At 42.0% G+C, this 17,725-nt stretch overlaps 14 non-coding genes across 14 annotated transcripts; all 14 read left to right on the top strand.

Annotated features, from left to right (window-relative positions):
* Positions 1-584: 584 nt before the first annotated feature.
* Trnaa-ugc (transfer RNA alanine (anticodon UGC)) lies at positions 585-657 on the top strand. The gene has a single exon. It is a non-coding gene; the product is annotated as a tRNA-Ala (tRNA).
* Positions 658-1,697: 1,040 nt separating this feature from the next.
* Positions 1,698-1,770, top strand: Trnaa-ugc (transfer RNA alanine (anticodon UGC)). Its single transcript has one exon. It is a non-coding gene; the product is annotated as a tRNA-Ala (tRNA).
* Positions 1,771-2,494: 724 nt separating this feature from the next.
* Positions 2,495-2,567, top strand: Trnaa-ugc (transfer RNA alanine (anticodon UGC)). The gene has a single exon. It is a non-coding gene; the product is annotated as a tRNA-Ala (tRNA).
* Positions 2,568-3,292: 725 nt separating this feature from the next.
* Trnaa-ugc (transfer RNA alanine (anticodon UGC)) lies at positions 3,293-3,365 on the top strand. Its single transcript has one exon. It is a non-coding gene; the product is annotated as a tRNA-Ala (tRNA).
* A 1,020-nt stretch (positions 3,366-4,385) lies between these two features.
* On the top strand, positions 4,386-4,458 carry Trnaa-ugc (transfer RNA alanine (anticodon UGC)). The gene has a single exon. It is a non-coding gene; the product is annotated as a tRNA-Ala (tRNA).
* Positions 4,459-5,503: 1,045 nt separating this feature from the next.
* On the top strand, positions 5,504-5,576 carry Trnaa-ugc (transfer RNA alanine (anticodon UGC)). The gene has a single exon. It is a non-coding gene; the product is annotated as a tRNA-Ala (tRNA).
* A 404-nt stretch (positions 5,577-5,980) lies between these two features.
* Trnaa-ugc (transfer RNA alanine (anticodon UGC)) lies at positions 5,981-6,053 on the top strand. The gene has a single exon. It is a non-coding gene; the product is annotated as a tRNA-Ala (tRNA).
* A 1,356-nt stretch (positions 6,054-7,409) lies between these two features.
* Trnaa-ugc (transfer RNA alanine (anticodon UGC)) lies at positions 7,410-7,482 on the top strand. The gene has a single exon. It is a non-coding gene; the product is annotated as a tRNA-Ala (tRNA).
* Positions 7,483-7,882: 400 nt separating this feature from the next.
* Positions 7,883-7,955, top strand: Trnaa-ugc (transfer RNA alanine (anticodon UGC)). The gene has a single exon. It is a non-coding gene; the product is annotated as a tRNA-Ala (tRNA).
* Positions 7,956-9,641: 1,686 nt separating this feature from the next.
* On the top strand, positions 9,642-9,714 carry Trnaa-ugc (transfer RNA alanine (anticodon UGC)). Its single transcript has one exon. It is a non-coding gene; the product is annotated as a tRNA-Ala (tRNA).
* Positions 9,715-9,801: 87 nt separating this feature from the next.
* On the top strand, positions 9,802-9,874 carry Trnaa-ugc (transfer RNA alanine (anticodon UGC)). The gene has a single exon. It is a non-coding gene; the product is annotated as a tRNA-Ala (tRNA).
* Positions 9,875-14,442: 4,568 nt separating this feature from the next.
* Positions 14,443-14,515, top strand: Trnaa-ugc (transfer RNA alanine (anticodon UGC)). The gene has a single exon. It is a non-coding gene; the product is annotated as a tRNA-Ala (tRNA).
* A 1,526-nt stretch (positions 14,516-16,041) lies between these two features.
* Positions 16,042-16,114, top strand: Trnaa-ugc (transfer RNA alanine (anticodon UGC)). The gene has a single exon. It is a non-coding gene; the product is annotated as a tRNA-Ala (tRNA).
* Positions 16,115-16,513: 399 nt separating this feature from the next.
* Trnaa-ugc (transfer RNA alanine (anticodon UGC)) lies at positions 16,514-16,586 on the top strand. Its single transcript has one exon. It is a non-coding gene; the product is annotated as a tRNA-Ala (tRNA).
* The last annotated feature ends 1,139 nt before the right edge of the window (positions 16,587-17,725 follow it).

The raw sequence follows: 17,725 nt of genomic DNA, 5'->3' as shown, positions 1-17,725 counted from the left end.
ATCGATACCCAGATTCTCCAAGCAAATCCATTTTTTGTTTTTCTTTCTCCCTCGGTTCACCTCCCTTGTATTAAAGTGAAAATCAGCGAGCTTTTTCTTTCAAAAGTTGGAGAATTATCTCAGTTGGTAGATCGCTCGCTTTGCATTCGAGCGGTACCGGGATCGATACCCAGATTCTCCAAGCTATTGCATTTTTTATTTATCTCTCTCTCCCATTTCATGTCATTTATACTAAAGTGAAAATCTGCGAGCTTTTTTAGCAAAGTTGGAGAATTAGCTCAGTTGGTAGATCGCTTGCATTGCATGCGAGCGGTACCGGGATCGATACCAGGATTCTCCAAGCAATTGCATTTTTTATTTATCTCTCTCTCCCATTTCATGTCACTTATACTAAAGTGAAAATCTGCGAGCTTTTTTAGCAAAGTTGGAGAATTAGCTCAGTTGGTAGATCGCTTGCATTGCATGCGAGCGGTACCGGGATCGATACCAGTATTCTCCAAGCAATTGCATTTTTTATTTATCTCTCTCTCCCATTTCATGTCACTTATACTAAAGTGAAAATCAGCTATTTTATTTCGATTATTGGGGAATTATCTCAGTTGGTAGAGCGCTCGCTTTGCATGCGAGAGGTACCGGGATCGATACCCGGATTCTCCAGATAATTGCATTTTTTTTTTTCTCTCTATCTCTTGGTTTGGCTCACTTATTCTAAAGTGAAAATCGGCGAGCTTTTCTCCTATGTTGTAGAATTCGCTCAGTTGTTAGAGCGCTTCCTTTGCATGCGAGATGTTTCGGGTTCGATACCTGGATTCTCCAAGCAATTGAATTTTTTGTTTTTCTCTCTCACTCGGTTCAGCTCAATTATACTAAAGTGAAAATCAGCTATTTTATTTCGATGATTGGGGAATTAGCTCAGTTGGTAGAGCACTCGCTTTGCATGCGAGAGGTACCGGGATCGATACCCATATTCTCCAAGCAAATCCACTTTTTGTTTTTGTCTCTCCCTCGGTTCACCTCACTTATATTAAAGTGAAAATCACCGAGCTATTTTTTTCAAAAGTTGGAGAATTAGCTCAGTTGGTAGACCGCTTCCTTTGCATGCGAGCGGTACTGGGATCGATACCAGGATTCTCCAAGCAATTGCATTTTTTATTTATCTCCCTCTCCCATTTCATGTCACTTATACTAAAGTGAAAATCTGCGAGCTTTTTTTGCAAAGTTGGAAAATTATCTCAGTTGGTAGAGCGCTCCCTTTGCATGCGAGATGTACCGGGATCGATACCCGGATTCTCCAAGCAATTGCATTTTTTATTTATCTCTCTCTCCCATTTCATGTCATTTATACTAAAGTGAAAATCTGCGAGCTTTTTTAGCAAAGTTGGAGAATTAGCTCAGTTGGTAGATCGCTTGCATTGCATGCGAGCGGTACCGGGATCGATACCAGGATTCTCCAAGCAATTGCATTTTTTATTTATCTCTCTCTCCCATTTCATGTCACTTATACTAAAGTGAAAATCTCCGAGCTTTTTTTGGAAAGTTGGAAAATTATCTCAGTTGGTAGAGCACTCCCTTTGCATGCGAGATGTACCGGTATCGATAGCCGGATTCTCCAAGCAATTGCATTTTTTCTTTTTCTCTCTCTCTCGGTTCAGCTCAATTATACTAAAGTGAAAATCAGCTATTTCATTTCGATGATTGGGGAATTAGCTCAGTTGGTAGAGCGCTCGCTTTGCATGCGAGAGGTACCGGGATCGATACCCGGATTCTCCAGACAATTGCATTTTTTCTTTTTCTCTCTATCTCTTGGTTTGGCTCACTTATTCTAAAGTGAAAATCGGCGAGCTTGTCTCCTATGTTGTAGAATTCGCTCAGTTGTTAGAGCGCTTCCTTTGCATGCGAGATGTTTCGGGTTCGATACCTGGATTCTCCAAGCAATTGAATTTTTTGTTTTTCTCTCTCACTCGGTTCAGCTCAATTATACTAAAGTGAAAATCAGCTATTTTATTTCGATGATTGGGGAATTAGCTTAGTTGGTAGAGCACTCGCTTTGCATGCGAGAGGTACCGGGATCGATACCCGAATTCTCCAAGCAATTGCATTTTTTTGTTTTTCTCACTCTCTCTCGGTTCAGCTCAATTATACTAAAGTGAAAATCAGCTATTTTATTTCGATGATTGGGGAATAAGCTCAGTTGGTAGAGCGCTCGCTTTGCATGCGAGAGGTACCGGGATCGATACCCGGATTCTTCAGACAATTGCATTTTTTCTTCTTCTCTCTATCTCTTGGTTCGGCTCACTTATTCTAAAGTGAAAATGGGCGAGCTTTTCTCCTATGTGGTGGAATTCGCTCAGTTGTTAGAGCGCTTCCTTTGCATGCGAGAGGTACCGGGTTCGATACCTGGATTCTCCAAGCAATTGCATTTTTTCTTTTTCTCTCTCACTCGGTTCAGCTCAATTATACTAAAGTGAAAATCAGCTATTTTATTTCGATGATTGGGGAATTAGCTCAGTTGGTAGAGCGCTCGCTTTGCATGCGAGAGGTACCGGGATCGATACCCGGATTCTCCAAACAATTGCATTTTCTCTTTTTCTCTCACTCTTGGTTCGGCTCACTTTATTCTAAATTGAATATCAGCGAGCTTTTTTTTTCAAAGTTGGAGAATTTTCTCAGTTGGTGGAGCCCTCGCTTTGCATGCGAGAGGTACCGGGATCGATACCCAGATTCTCCAAGCAAATACATTTTTTGTTTTTCTTTCTCCCTCGGTTCACCTCCCTTGTATTAAAGTGAAAATCAGCGAGCTTTTTCTTTCAAAAGTTGGAGAATTAGCTCAGTTGGTAGATCGCTCGCTTTACATTCGAGCGGTACCGGGATCGATACCCAGATTCTCCAAGCAATTGCATTTTTTATTTATCTCTCTCTCCCATTTCATGTCATTTATACTAAAGTGAAAATCTGCGAGCTTTTTTAGCAAAGTTGGAGAATTAGCTCAGTTGGTAGATCGCTTGCATTGCATGCGAGCGGTACCGGGATCGATACCAGGATTCTCCAAGCAATTGCATTTTTTGTTTATCTCTCTCTCCCATTTCATGTCACTTATACTAAAGTGAAAATCTCCGAGCTTTTTTTGGAAAGTTGGAAAATTATCTCAGTTGGTAGAGCACTCCCTTTGCATGCGAGATGTACCGGTATCGATACCCGGATTCTCCAAGCAATTGCATTTTTTCTTTTTCTCTCTCTCTCGGTTCAGCTCAATTATACTAAAGTGAAAATCAGCTATTTCATTTCGATGATTGGGGAATTAGCTCAGCTGGTAGAGCGCTCGCTTTGCATGCGAGAGGTACCGGGATCGATACCCGGATTCTCCAGACAATTGCATTTTTTCTTTTTCTCTCTTGGTTCGGCTCACTTTATTCTAAATTGAAAATCAGCGAGCTTTTTTTTTCAAAAGTTGGAGAATTAGCTCAGTTGGTAGAGCCCTCGCTTTGCATGCGAGCGGTACCGGGATCGATACCAGGATTCTCCAAGCAATTGCATTTTTTATTTATCTCTCTCTCCCATTTCATGTCACTTATACTAAAGTGAAAATCTGCGAGCATTTTTTGCAAAGTTGGAAAATTATCTCAGTTGGTAGAGCGCTCCCTTTGCATGCGAGATGTACCGGTATCGATACCCGGATTCTCGAAGCAATTGCATTTTTTCTGATTCTCTCTCTCTCGGTTCAACTCAATTATACTAAAGTGAAAATCAGCTTGTATTTATCGATCATTGGGGAATTAGCTCAGTTGGTAGAGCGCTCGCTTTGCATGCGAGAGGTACCGGGAGCGATACCCGGATTCTCCAAGCAATTACATTTTTTCTCTCTCTCTCGGTTCTGCTCAATTATACTATAGTGAAAATCTGCGAGCTTTTTTTGCAAAGTTGGAAAATTATCTCAGTTGGTAGAGCGCTCGCTTTGCATGCGAGAGGTACCGGGATCGATACCCAGATTCTCCAAGCAATTGCATTTTTTCTTTTTCTCTCTCTCTCGGTTCAGCTCAATTATACTAAAGTGAAAATCAGCTAGTTTTTTTTCGATTATTGGGGAATTATCTCAGTTGGTAGAGCGCTCCCGTTGCATGCGAGAGGTACCGGGATCGATACACGGATTCTCCAGACAATTGCATTTCTTCTTTTTCTCTCTCTCTCGGTTCAGCTAAAGTGAAAATCGGCGAGCTTTTCTCCTATGTGGTGGAATTCGCTCAGTTGTTAGAGTGCTTCCTTTGCATGCGAGAGGTACCGGTTTCGATACCTGGATTCTCCAAGCAATTGCATTTTTTCTTTTTCTCTCTCACTCAGTTCAGCTCAATTATACTAAAGTGAAAATCAGCTATTTTATTTCGATGATTGGGGAATTAGCTCGGTTGGTAGAGCGCTCGCTTTGCATGCGAGAGATACCGGGATCGAATCCCGGATTCTCCAGACAATTGCATTTCTTCTTTTTCTCTCTCTCTCTCTCTTGGTTCGGCTCACTTTATTCTAAATTGAATATCAGCGAGCTTCTTTTGCAAAGTTGGAGAATTTTGTCAGTTGGTAGAGCGCTCACTTTGCATGCGAGAGGTACCGGGATCGATACCCATATTCTCCAAGCAAATCCCTTTTTTGTTTTTCTCTCTCCCTCGGTTCACCTCCCTTATATTAAAGTGAAAATCAGCGAGCTTTTTTTTTCAAAAGTTGGAGAATTAGCTCAGTTGGTAGAGCGCTCGCTTTGCATGCGAGCGGTACCGGGATCGATACCAGGATTCTCCAAGCAATTGCATTTTTTATTTATCTCTCTCTCCCATTTCATGTCATTTATACTAAAGTGAAAATCTGCGAGCTTTTTTGCAAAGTTGGAGTATTATCTCAGTTGGTAGAGCGCTCGCTTTGCATGCGAGAGATACCGGGATCGATACCCGCATTCACCAAGCAATTGCAATTTTTCTTTTTCTCTCCTCCCTCGGTTCACCTCCCTAATACTAAAGTGAAAATCAACAAGCTTTTTTTTTTCCCAGGTTGGCAAATTAGCTCATTTGGTAGAGCGCTCACTTTGCATGCGAGAGGTGCCTGGATAGATACCCGGATTCTCCAAGCAATTCCATTTTCTTTTTCTCTCTCTCTCGGTTCAGCTCACTTATACTAAAGTGAAAATCGGCGACCTGTTGTCTATGTTGTGGAATTAGCTCACTTCGTAGAGTGCTCGCTTTGCATGCGAGAGGTACCCGGATCGGTACCCGGATTCTCCAGACAATTGCATTTTTTCTTTTTCTCTCTCTCTTGTTTCGGCTCACTTATTCTAAAATGAAAATCGGCGAGCTTTTTCTACAAGGTTGGGGAATTAACTCAGTTGGTAGATCGCTCGTTTCGCATGCGAGAGGTACCGAGATCGATACCCGCACACTCCAAGCCAATCCAATTTTTTCTCTCTCCCTCGGTTCACCTCCCTTATACTAAAGTGAAAATTAACGGGCTTTTTTTTTCCAAGGCTGGGGAATTAGCTCAGTTGGTAGAGCGCTTGCTTTGCATGCGAGAGGTACTGGGATCGATACCCGGATTCTCCAAGCAATTGCATTTTCTTCTTTTTCTCTCTCCCTCGGTTCACCTCTCTTATACTAAAGCTAAAATCAACAAGCCTTTTTTTTTTCCAAGGTTGGGTAATTAGCTCATTTGGTAGAGCGCTCGCTTTGCATGCGAGAGGTGCCTGGATAGATACCCGGATTCTCCAAGCAATTCCATTTTTTTTTGTCTCTCTCTCGGTTCAGCTCACTTATACTAAAGTGAAAATCGGCGAGCTTTTCTCCTATGTTGTGGAATTCGCTCAGTTGTTTGAGCGCTTACTTTGCATGCGAGAGATACCGGGTTCGATACCTGGATTCTCCAAGCAATTGCATTTTTACTTTTTCTCTCTCTCTCGGTTCAGCTCAATTATACTAAAGTGAAAATCAGCTAGTTTTTTTCGGTGTTTGGGGAATTAGCTCAGTTGGTAGATCGCTCGCTTTGCATGCGAGAGGTACCGGGTTCGATACCCGGATTCTCCAGGCAAATGCAATTTTTCTTTTTCTCTCTCTCTTGGTTCGACTCACTTTATTCTGAATTGAAAATCAGCGAGCTTTTTTTTGCAAAGTTTGTGAATTATCTCAGTTGGTAGAGCTCTCGCTTTGCATGCGAGAGCTACCGGGATCGATACCCAGATTCTCCAAGCAAATCCATTTTTTGTTTTTCTCTCTCCCTCGGTTCACCTCCCTTATATTAAAGTGAAAATAAGCGAGCTTTTTTTTTCAAAAGTTGGAGAATTAGCTCAGTTGGTAGATCGCTCGCTTTGCATGCGAGCGGTACCGGGATCGATACCAGGATTCTCCAAGCAATTGCATTTTTTATTTATCTCTCTCTCCCATTTCATGTCACTTATTCTAAAGTGAAAATCAGCGAGCTTTTTTTTTTGCAAAGATGGAGAATTATCTCAGTTGTTAGAGCGCTCGCTTTGCATGCGAGAGGTACCGGGATCGATACCCATATTCTCCAAGCTAATCCATTTTTTGTTTTTCTCTCTCCCTCGGTTCACCTCACTTATATTAAAGTGAAAATCACCGAGCTTTTTTTTTCAAAAGTTGGAGAATTAGCTCAGTTGGTAGACCGCTTCCTTTGCATGCGAGCGGTACCGGGATCGATACCAGTATTCTCCAAGCAATTGCATTTTTTATTTATCTCTCTCTCCCATTTCATGTCACTTATACTAAAGTGAAAATCTGCGAGCTTTTTTTGCAAAGTTGGAAAATTATCTCAGTTGGTAGAGCGCTCCCTTTGCATGCGAGATGTACCGGTTTCGATACCCGGATTCTCCAAGCAATTGCATTTTTTCTTTTTCTCGCTCTCTCGGTTCAGCTCAATTATACTAACGTGAAAATCAGCTAGTTATTTTCGATTGTTGGGGAATTCGCTCAGCTGGTAGAGCGCTCGATTTGCATGAGAGAGGTACCGGGATCGATACCCGGATTCTCCAGACAATTGTATTTTTTCTTTTTCTCGCTCTCTCTCTTGGTTCGGCTCACTTATTCTAAAGTGAAAATCGGCCAGCTTTTTCTCCAAGGTTGGGGAATTAGCTCAGTTGGTAGATCGCTCGCTTTGCATGCGAGAGGCACCGAGATCGATACCCGGACTCTCCAAGCACATCCATTTTTTCTTTTTCTCTCTCCCAATTCATGTCACTTATACTAAAGTGAAAATGAGCGAGCATTTTTCATATGTTGTCGAATTCGCTCAGTTGTTAGAGCGCTTCCTTTGCATGCGCGAGGTACCGGATTCTCCAGGCAATCGCATTTTTTTCTTTTTCTTTCTCCCTCGGTTCACCTCCCTTATACTAAAGTGAAAATTAAGGGCTTTTTTTTTCCAAGACTGGGGAATTAGCTCATTTGGTAGAGCGCTCGCTTTGCATGCGAGAGGTACCGGGATCGATACCCGGATTCTCCAGACAATTGCATTTTTTCTTTTTCTCGCTCTCTATTGGTTCGGCTCACTTATTCTAAAGTGAAAATCGACGAACTTTTCTCCTATGTTGTGGAATTCGCTCAGTTGTTAGAGCGCTTCCTTTGCATGCGAGAGGTGCCTGGATAGATACCCGGATTCTCCAAGAAATTACATTTTTTTTTCTCTCTCTCTCGCTTCAGCTCACTTATACTAAAGTGAAAATCGGCGAGCTTTTCTCCTATGTTGTGGAATTCGCTCAGTTGTTAGAGCGCTTCCTTTGCATGCGAGAGGTACCGGATTCGGTACCTGGATTCTCCAAGCAATTGCATTTTTTCCTTTTCTCTCTCACTCGGTTCAGCTCAATTATACTAAAGTGAAAATCAGCTGTTTTATTTCGATGTTTGGGGAATTAGCTCAGTTGGTAGAGCGCTCGCTTTGCATGCGAGAGGTACCGGGATCGATACCCAGATTCTCCAAGCAAATCCATTTTTTGTTTTTCTCTCTCCCTCGGTTCACCTCCCTTATATTAAAGTGAAAATAAGCGAGCTTTTTTTTTCAAAAGTTGGAGAATTAGCTCAGTTGGTAGATCGCTCGCTTTGCATGCGAGCGGTACCGGGATCGATACCAGGATTCTCCAAGCAATTGCATTTTTTATTTATCTCTCTCTCCCATTTCATGTCACTTATTCTAAAGTGAAAATCAGCGAGCTTTTTTTTTTGCAAAGATGGAGAATTATCTCAGTTGTTAGAGCGCTCGCTTTGCATGCGAGAGGTACCGGGATCGATACCCATATTCTCCAAGCTAATCCATTTTTTGTTTTTCTCTCTCCCTCGGTTCACCTCACTTATATTAAAGTGAAAATCACCGAGCTTTTTTTTTCAAAAGTTGGAGAATTAGCTCAGTTGGTAGACCGCTTCCTTTGCATGCGAGCGGTACCGGGATCGATACCAGTATTCTCCAAGCAATTGCATTTTTTATTTATCTCTCTCTCCCATTTCATGTCACTTATACTAAAGTGAAAATCTGCGAGCTTTTTTTGCAAAGTTGGAAAATTATCTCAGTTGGTAGAGCGCTCCCTTTGCATGCGAGATGTACCGGTATCGATACCCGGATTCTCCAAGCAATTGCATTTTTTCTTTTTCTCTCTCTCTCGGTTCAGCTCAATTATACTAAAGTGAAAATCAGCTAGTTTTTTTTTTATTATTGGGGAATTAGCTCAGTTGGTAGAGCGCTCGCTTTGCATGCGAGAGGTACCGGGATCGATACCTGAATTCTCCAGACAATTGCGTTTTTTCTTTTTCTCTCTATCTCTTGGTTCGGCTCACTTATTCTAAAGTGAAAATCAGCGAGCTTTTCTCGTATGTTGTGGAATTCGCTCAGTTGTTAGAGCGCTTCCTTTGCATGCGAGAGGTACCGGGTTCGATACCTGGATTCTCCAAGCAATTGCATTTTTTCTTTTTCTCTCTCACTCGGTTCAGCTCAATTATACTAAAGTGAAAATCAGCTATTTTATTTCGATGATTGGGGAATTAGCTCAGTTGATAGAGCGCTCGCTTTGCATGCGAGATGTACCGGGATCGATACCCAGATTCTCCAAGCAAATCTATTTTTTGTTTTTCTCTCTCCCTCGGTTCACCTCCCTTATATTAAAGTGAAAATAAGCGAGGTTTTTTTTTCAAAAGTTGGAGAATTAGCTCAGTTGGTAGATCGCTCACTTTGCATGCGAGCGGTACCGGGATCGATACCAGGATTCTCCAAGCAATTGCAGTTTTTATTTATCTCTCTCTCCCATTTCATGTCACTTATTCTAAAGTGAAAATCAGCGAGCTTTTTTTGCAAAGTTGGAGAATTATCTCAGTTGGTAGAGCGCTCGCTTTGCATGTGAGAGGTACCGGGATCGATACCCATATTCTCCAAGCTAATCCATTTTTTGTTTTTCTCTCTCCCTCGGTTCACCTCACTTATATTAAAGTGAAAATAAGCGAGCTTTTTTTTTCAAAAGTTGGAGAATTAGCTCAGTTGGTAGACCGCTACCTTTGCATGCGAGAGGTACCGGGTTCGATTCCTGGATTCTCCAAGCAATTGCATTTTTTCTTTTTCTCTCTCTCTCGGTTCAGCTCAATTATACTAAAGTGAAAAACAGCAAGCTTTTTTAGATTATTGGGGAATTAGCTCAGTTGGTAGAGCGCTCGCTTTGCATGCGAGAGGTACCGGGATCGATACCCGGATTCTCCAGACAATTGCATTTTTTCTTTTTCTCTCTATCTCTTGGTTCGGCTCACTTATTCTAAAGTGAAAATCAGCAACTTTATTTCGATGATTGGGGAATTAGCTCAGTTGGTAGAGCGCTCGCTTTGCATGCGAGATGTACCGGGATCGATACCCGGATTCTCCAGACAATTGCATTTTTTCTTTTTCTCTCTCTCTCGGTTCAGCTCGATAATACTAAAGTGAAAATCAGCTAGTTTTTTTTCGATTATTGGGGAATTATCTCACTTGGTAGAGCGCTCGCTTTGCATGCGAGAGCTACCGGGATCGATACCCATATTCTACAAGCAAATCCATTTTTTGTCTTTCTCTCTCCCTCAGTTCACCTCCCTTATATTAAAGTGAAAATCAGCGAGCTTTTTTTTTCAAAAGTTGGAGAATTAGCTCAGTTGGTAGATCGCTCGCTTTGCATGCGAGCGGTACCGGGATCGATACCAGGATTCTCCAAGCAATTTCATTTTTTTATTTATCTCTCTCTCCCATTTCATGTCACTTATACTAAAGTGAAAATCAGCGAGCTTTTTTCGCAAAGTTGGAGAATTATCTCAGTTGGTATAGCGCTCGCTTTGCATGCGAGAGGTACCGGGATCGATACCCATATTCTCCAAGCTAATCCATTTTTTATTTTCCTCTCTCCCTCGGTTCACCTCACTTATATTAAAGTGAAAATCACCGAGCTTTTTTTTTCAAAAGTTGGAGAATTAGCTCAGTTGGTAGATCGCTCGCTTTGCATGCGAGCGGTACCGGGATCGATACCAGGATTCTCCAAGCAATTTCATTTTTTTATTTATCTCTCTCTCCCGATTCATGTCACTTATACTAAAGTGAAAATCAGCGAGCTTTTGTTGCAAAGTTGGAGAATTATCTCAGTTGGTAGAGCGCTCGCTTTGCCTGCGAGAAATACCGGTATCGATACCCGCATTCACCAAGCAATTGCAAATTTTCTTTTTCTCTCCTCCCTCGGTTCACCTCCCCTATACTGAAGTGAAAATCAACAAGCTTTTTTTTTCCAAGGTCGGCAAATTAGCTCATTTGGTAGAGCGCTCGCTTTGCATGCGAGAGGTGCCTGGATAGATACCCGGATTCTCCAAGCAATTCCATTTTTTTTTCTCTCTCTCTCGGTTCAGCTCACTTATACTGAAGTGAAAATCGGCGAGCTTTTCTCCTATGTTGTGGAATTAGCTCAGTTAGTGGAGCGCTCCCTTTCCATGCGAGATGTAACGGTATCGATACCCGGATTCTCCAAGCAATTGCATTTTTTCTTTTTCTCTCTCTCTCTCGGTTCAGCTCAATTATACTAAAGTGAAAATCAGCTAGTTTTTTTCGATGATTGGGGAATTAGCTCAGTTGGTAGATCGCTCGCTTTGCATGCGGAGGTATTGGGATCGATACCCGGATTCTCCAGACAATTGCATTTTTTCTTTTTCTCTCTCTCTTGGTTCGGCTCACTTATTCTAAAGTGAAAATCGGCGTACTTTTTCTCCAAGGTTGGGGAATTAGCTCATTTGGTAGAGCGCTCGCTTTGCATGCGAGAGGTGCCTGGATAGATACCCGGATTCTCCAAGCAATTCCATTCTTTTTTTGTCTCTCTCTCGGTTCCGCTCACTTATACTAAATTGAAAATCGGCGAGCTTTTCTCCTATGTTGTGGAATTCGCTCAGTTGTTTGAGCGCTTCCTTTCCATGCGAGAGATACCGGGTTCGATACCTGGATTCTCCAAGCAATTGCATTTTTTCTTTTTCTCTCTCACTCGGTTCAGCTCAATTATACTAAAGTGAAAATCAGCTGTTTTATTTCGATGATTGGGGAATTAGCTCAGTTGGTGGAGCGCTCGCTTTGCATGCGAGAGGTTCCGGGATCGATACCCAGATTCTCAAAGCAAATCCATTTTTTGTTTTTCTCTCTCCCTCGGTTCACCTCACTTATATTAAAGTGAAAATAAGCGAGCTTTTTTTTTCAAAAGTTGGAGAATTAGCTCAGTTGGTAGATCGCTTGCTTTGCATGCGAGCGGTACCGGGATCGATACCAGGATTCTCCAAGCAATTGCATTTCTTATTTATCTCTCTCTCCCATTTCATGTCACTTATACTAAAGTGAAAATCTGCGAGATTTTTTTGCAAAGTAGGAAAATTATCTCAGTTGGTAGAGCGCTCCCTTTGCATGCGAGATGTACCGGTATCGATACCCGGATTCTCCAGACAATTGCATTTTTTCTTTTTCTCTCTCTCTCTCTTGGTTCGGCTCACTTATTCTAAAGTGAAAATCGGCGAGCTTTTTCTCCAAGGTTGGGGAATTAACTCAGTTGGTAGATCGCTCGCTTTGCATGCGAGAGGTACCGGGATCGATACCCGGAATATCCCGACAATTGCAATTTTTCTATTTCTTTCTCTCTTGGTTCGGCTCACTTATTCTAAAGTGAAAATGGGCGAGCTTTTTCTCCAAGGTTTGGGAATTAGCTCAGTTGGTAGATCGCTCGCTCTGCATGCGAGAGTTACCGAGATCGATACCCGGACTCTCCAAGCAAATCCATTTTTTCTTTTTCTCTCTCCCTCGGTTCACCTCCCTTATACTAAAGTGAAAATTAACGGGCTTTTTTTTTCTAAGGCTGGGGAATTCGCTCAGTTATTAGAGCGCTTCCTTTGCATGCGAGAGGTACCGGGTTCGATACCTGGATTATCCAAGCAATTGCATATCTTTCTTTTTCTCTCTCCCTCGGTTCACCTCTCTTATACTAAAGTTAAAATCAACAAGCCTTTTTTTTTTTCCATGGTTGGGGAATTAGCTCATTTGGTAGAGCGCTCGCTTTGCATGCGAGAGGTGCCTGGATAGATACCAGGATTCTCCAAGCAATTCCATTTTTTTTTTTTTGTCTCTCTCTCGGTTCAGCTCACTTATACTAAAGTGAAAATCGGCGAGCTTTTCTCCTATGTTGTGGAATTCGCTCAGTTGTTTGAGCGCTTCCTTTGCATGCGATACCAGGATGCGATACCGGGTTCGATACCAGGATTCTCCAAGCAATTGCCTTTTTTCTTTTTCTCTTTCTCTCGGTTCAGCTCAATTATACTAATGTGAAAATCAGCTAGTTTTGTTTTGGTGTTTGGGGAATTAGCTCAGTTGGTAGAGCGCTCGCTTTGCATGCGAAAAGTACCGGGATCGATACCCGGATTCTCCAGACAATTGCAATTTTTCTTTTTCTCTCTCACTTCGTTCGGCTCACTTTATTCTAAAGTGAAAATCAGCGAGCTTTTTTTTGTCCAAGGTTGGGAAATTAGCTCAGTTGGTAGATCGCTCACTTTGCATGCGAGAGGTACCAAGATCGATGCCCGGACTCTCCAAGCACATCCATTTTTTTCTTTTTCTCTCTCCCAATTCATGTCACTTATACTAAAGTGAAAATCAGCGAGCTTTTTTACTATGTTGTGGAATTCGCTCAGTTGTTAGAGCGCTTCCTTTGCATGCGAGAAGTACCGGGTTCAATACCTGGATTCTCCAAGCAATTGCATTTTTTTCTTTTTCCTTCTCACTCGGTTTACCTCCCTTATACTAAAGTGAAAATTAACGGGCTTTTTTTTTCCAAGACTGGGGAATTAGCTCAGTTGGTAAAGCGCTTGCTTTGCATGCCAGAGGTACTGGGATCGATACCCGGATTCTCCAAGCAATTGCATTTTTTTCTTTTTCTTTCGCCCTCGGTTCACCTCTCTTATACTAAAGTGAAAATCAACAAGCTTTTTTTTTTCCAAGGTTGGGGAATTGCTTGGAGAATGCTTATACTAAAGTGAAAATTAACGGGCTTTTTTTTTCCAAGGCTGGGGAATTCGCTCAGTTGTTAGAGCGCTTCCTTTGCATGCGAGAGGTACCGGGTTCGATACCCGGATTCTCCAAGCAATTGCATTTTTTCTTTTTCTCTCTCTCTAGGTTCAGCTCAATTATACTAAAGTGAAAATCAGCTAGTTTATTTCGATGATTGGGGAATTAGCTCAGTTCTTTTTCTCTCTCTCTCTCTTGGTTCGGCTCACTTTATTCTAAATTGAATATCAGCGAGCTTTTTTTGCAAAGTTGGAGAATTATCTCAGTTGGTAGAGCGCTCGCTTTGCATGCGAGAGGTTCCGGGATCGATACCCAGATTCTCAAAGCAGATCCATTTTTTGTTTTTCTCTCTCCCTCGGTTCACCTCACTTATATTAAAGTGAAAATAAGCGAGCTTTTTTTTTCAAAAGTTGGAGAATTAGCTCAGTTGGTAGAACGCTTCCTTTGCATGCGGGAGGTACCGGGTTCGATTCCTGGATTCTCCAAGCAATTGCATTTTTTCTTTTTCTCTCTCTCTCGGTTCAGCTCAATTATACTAAAGTGAAAATCAGCTAGTTTTTTTTGATTATTGGGGAATTAGCTCAGTTGGTAGAGCGCTCGCTTTGCATGCGAGAGGTACCGGGGGCGATACCCGGATTCTCCAGACAATTGCATTTTTTCTTTTGCTCTCTATCTCTTGGTTCGGCTCACTTATTATAAAGTGAAAATGGGCGAGCTTTTCTCCTATGTTGTGGAATTCGCTCAGTTGTTAGAGCGCTTCCTTTGCATGCGAGAGGTACCGAGTTCGATACCTGGATTCTCCAAGCAATTGCATTTTTTCTTTTTCTCTCTCACTCGGTTCAGCTCAATGATACTAAAGTGAAAATCAGCTATTTTATATCGATGATTGGGGAATTAGCTCAGTTGGTAGAGCGCTCGCTTTGCATGCGAGAGGTACCGGGATCGATACCCAGATTCTCCAAGCATATCCATTTTTTCTTTTTCTCTCTCCCTCGGTTCACCTCCCTTATATTAAAGTGAAAATAAGCGAGCTTTTTTTTTTCAAAAGTTGGAGAATTAGCTCAGTTGGTAGACCGCTTCCTTTGCATGCGAGAGGTACCGGGTTCGATTCCTGGATTCTCCAAGCAATTGCATTTTTTCTTTTTCTCTCTCTCTCGGTTCAGCTCAATTATACTAAAGTGAAAATCAGCTAGTTTTTTTTGATTATTGGGGAATTAGCTCAGTTGGTAGAGCGCTCGCTTTGCATGGGAGAGGTACCGGGTTCGATACCCAGATTCTCCAGACTATTGCATTTTTTCTTTTTTTGTCTATCTCTTGGTTCGGCTCACTTATTCTAAAGTGAAAATCGGCGAGCTTTTCTCCTATGTTGTGGAATTCGCTCAGTTGTTAGAGCGCTTCCTTTGCATGCGAGAGGTACCGGGTTCGATACCTGGATTCTCCAAGCAATTGCATTTTTTCTTTTTCTCTCTCACTCGGTTCAGCTCAATTATACTAAAGTGAAAATCAGCTATTTTATTTCGATGATTGTTGAATTAGCTCAGTTGGTAGAGCGCTCGCTTTGCATGCGAGAGGTAACGGGATCGATACCCAGATTCTCCAAGCTAATCCATTTTTTGTCTTTCTCTCTCCCTCGGTTCACCTCCCTTATATTAAAGTGAAAATCAGCGAGCATTTTTTTCAAAAGTTGGAGAATTAGCTCAGTTGGTAGATCGCTTGCTTTGCATGCCAGCGGTACCGGGATCGATACCAGGATTCTCCAAGCAATTGCATTTCTTATTTATCACTCTCTCCCATTTCATGTCACTTATACTAAAGTGAAAATCTGCGAGCTTTTTTTGCAAAGTTGGAAAATTATCTCAATTGGTAGAGCGCTCGCTTTGCATGCGAGAGGTACCGGGATCGATACCCGGATTCTCCAGACATTTGCATTTTTTCTTTTTCTCTCTCTCTCTTGGTTCGGCTCACTTATTCTAAAGTGAAAATCGGCGAGCTTTTTCTCCAAGGTTGGGGAATTAGCTCATTTGGTAGATCGCTCACTTTGCATGCGAGAGGTACCGAGATCGATACCCGGACTCTCCAAGCACATCCATTTTTTCTTTTTCTCTCTCCCAATTCATGTCACTTATACTAAAGTGAAAATCAGCGAGCTTTTTTCCTAGTTTGTGCAATTCGCTCAGTTGTTAGAGCGCTTCCTTTGCATGAGAGAGGTACGGGTTCGATACCCGGATTCTCCAAGCAATTGCATTTTTTTCTTTTTCTTTCTCCCTCGGTTCACCTCCCTTATACTAAAGTGAAAATTAACGGGCTTTTTTTTTCGAAGACTGGGGAATTAGCTCAGTTGGTAGAGCGCTTGCTTTGCATGCCAGAGGTACTGGGATCGATACCCGGATTTTCCAAGCAATTGCATTTTTTTCTTTTTCTTTCGCCCTCGGTTCACCTCTCTTATACTAAAGTGAAATTCAACAAGCTTTTTTTTTTTCCAAGGTTGGGGAATTAGCTCATTTGGTAGAGCGCTCGCTTTGCATGCGAGAGGTACCGGGATCGATACCCGGATTCTCCAGACAATTGCATTTTTTCTTTTCCTCTCTCTCTCTTGGTTCGGCTCACTTATTCTAAAGTGAAAATCGACGAGCTTTTCTCCTATGTTGTGGAATTCGCTCAGTTGTTAGAGCGCTTCCTTTGCATGCGAGAAGTGCCTGGATAGATACCCGGATTCTCCAGCAATTACATTTTTTTTTCTCTCTCGCTCGCTTCAGCTCACTTATACTAAAGTGAAAATCGGCGAGCTTTTCTCCTATGTTGTGGAATTCGCTCAGTTGTTAGAGCGCTTCCTTTGCATGCGAGAGGTACCGGGTTCGATTCCTGGATTCTCCAAGCAATTGCATTTTTTCTTTTTCTCTCTCTCTCGGTTCAGCTCAATTATACTAAAGTGAAAATCAGCAAGATTTTTTCGATTATTGGGGAATTAGCTCAGTTGGTAGAGCGCTCGCTTTGCATGCGAGAGGTACCGGGATCGATACCCGGATTCTCCGGACAATTGCATTTTCTCTTTTTCTCTCTATCTCTTGGTTCGGCTCACTTATTCTAAAGTGAAAATCGGCGAGCTTTTCTCTTATGTTGTGGAATTCGCTCAGTTGGTAGAGCGCTCGCTTTGCATGCGAGAGGTACCGGGATCGATACCCGGATTCTCCAGACAATTGCAATTTTTCTTTTTCTCTCTCTCTTGGTTCGGCTCACTTTATTCTAAAGTGAAAATCAGCGAGCTTTTTTTTGCAAAGTTTGAGAACTATCTCAGTTGGTAGAGCGCTCGCTTTGCATGCGAAAGCTACCGGGATCGATACCCATATTCTCCAAGCAAATCCATTTTTTGTCTTTCTCTCTCCCTCGGTTCACCTCCCTTATATTAAAGTGAAAATCAGCGAGCTTTTTTTTTCAAAAGTTGGAGAATTAGCTCAGTTGGTAGATCGCTTGCTTTGCATGCGAGATGTACCGGGATCGATACCCGGATTCTCCAAGCAATTGCATTTCTTATTTATCTCTCTCTCCCATTTCATGTCACTTATACTAAAGTGAAAATCTGCGAGCTTTTTTTGCAAAGTTGAAATATTATCTCAGTTGGTAGAGCGCTCCCTTTGCATGCGAGATGTACCGGTATCGATACCCGGATTCTCCAAGCAATTGCATTTTTTCTTTTTCTCTCTCTCTCGGTTCAGCTCAATTATACTAAAGTGAAAATCAGCTAGTTTTTCTCTATGGTTGGGGAATTAGCTAAGTTGGTAGAGCGCTCGATTTGCATCCGAGAGGTACCGGGATCGATATCCAGATTCTCCAAGCAAATTTTTTTTTTTGTTTTTCTCTCTCCCTCGGTTCACCTCCCTTATATTAAAGTGAAAATAAGCGAGCTTTTTTTTTCAAAAGTTGGAGAATTAGCTTAGTTGGTAGATCGCTCGCTTTGCATGCGAGCGGTACCGGGATCGATACCAGGATCCTCCAAGCAATTGCATTTTTTATTTATCTCTCTCTCCCATTTCATGTCACTTATTCTAAAGTGAAAATCAGAGAGCTTTTTTTGCAAAGTTGGAGAATTATCTCAGTTGGTAGAGCGCTCGCTTTCCATGCGAGAGGTACCGGGATCGATACCCATATTCTCCAAGCTAATCCATTTTTTATT

Source organism: Octopus bimaculoides, chromosome 5 (assembly GCF_046866305.1).
Source record: "Octopus bimaculoides isolate indiv1 chromosome 5, ASM4686630v1, whole genome shotgun sequence".
Classification (NCBI taxonomy): Eukaryota; Metazoa; Mollusca; class Cephalopoda; order Octopoda; family Octopodidae; genus Octopus; species Octopus bimaculoides.
Note: the sequence above shows the minus strand (reverse complement) of the source record. Positions and strands in the feature narration are given on the sequence as shown.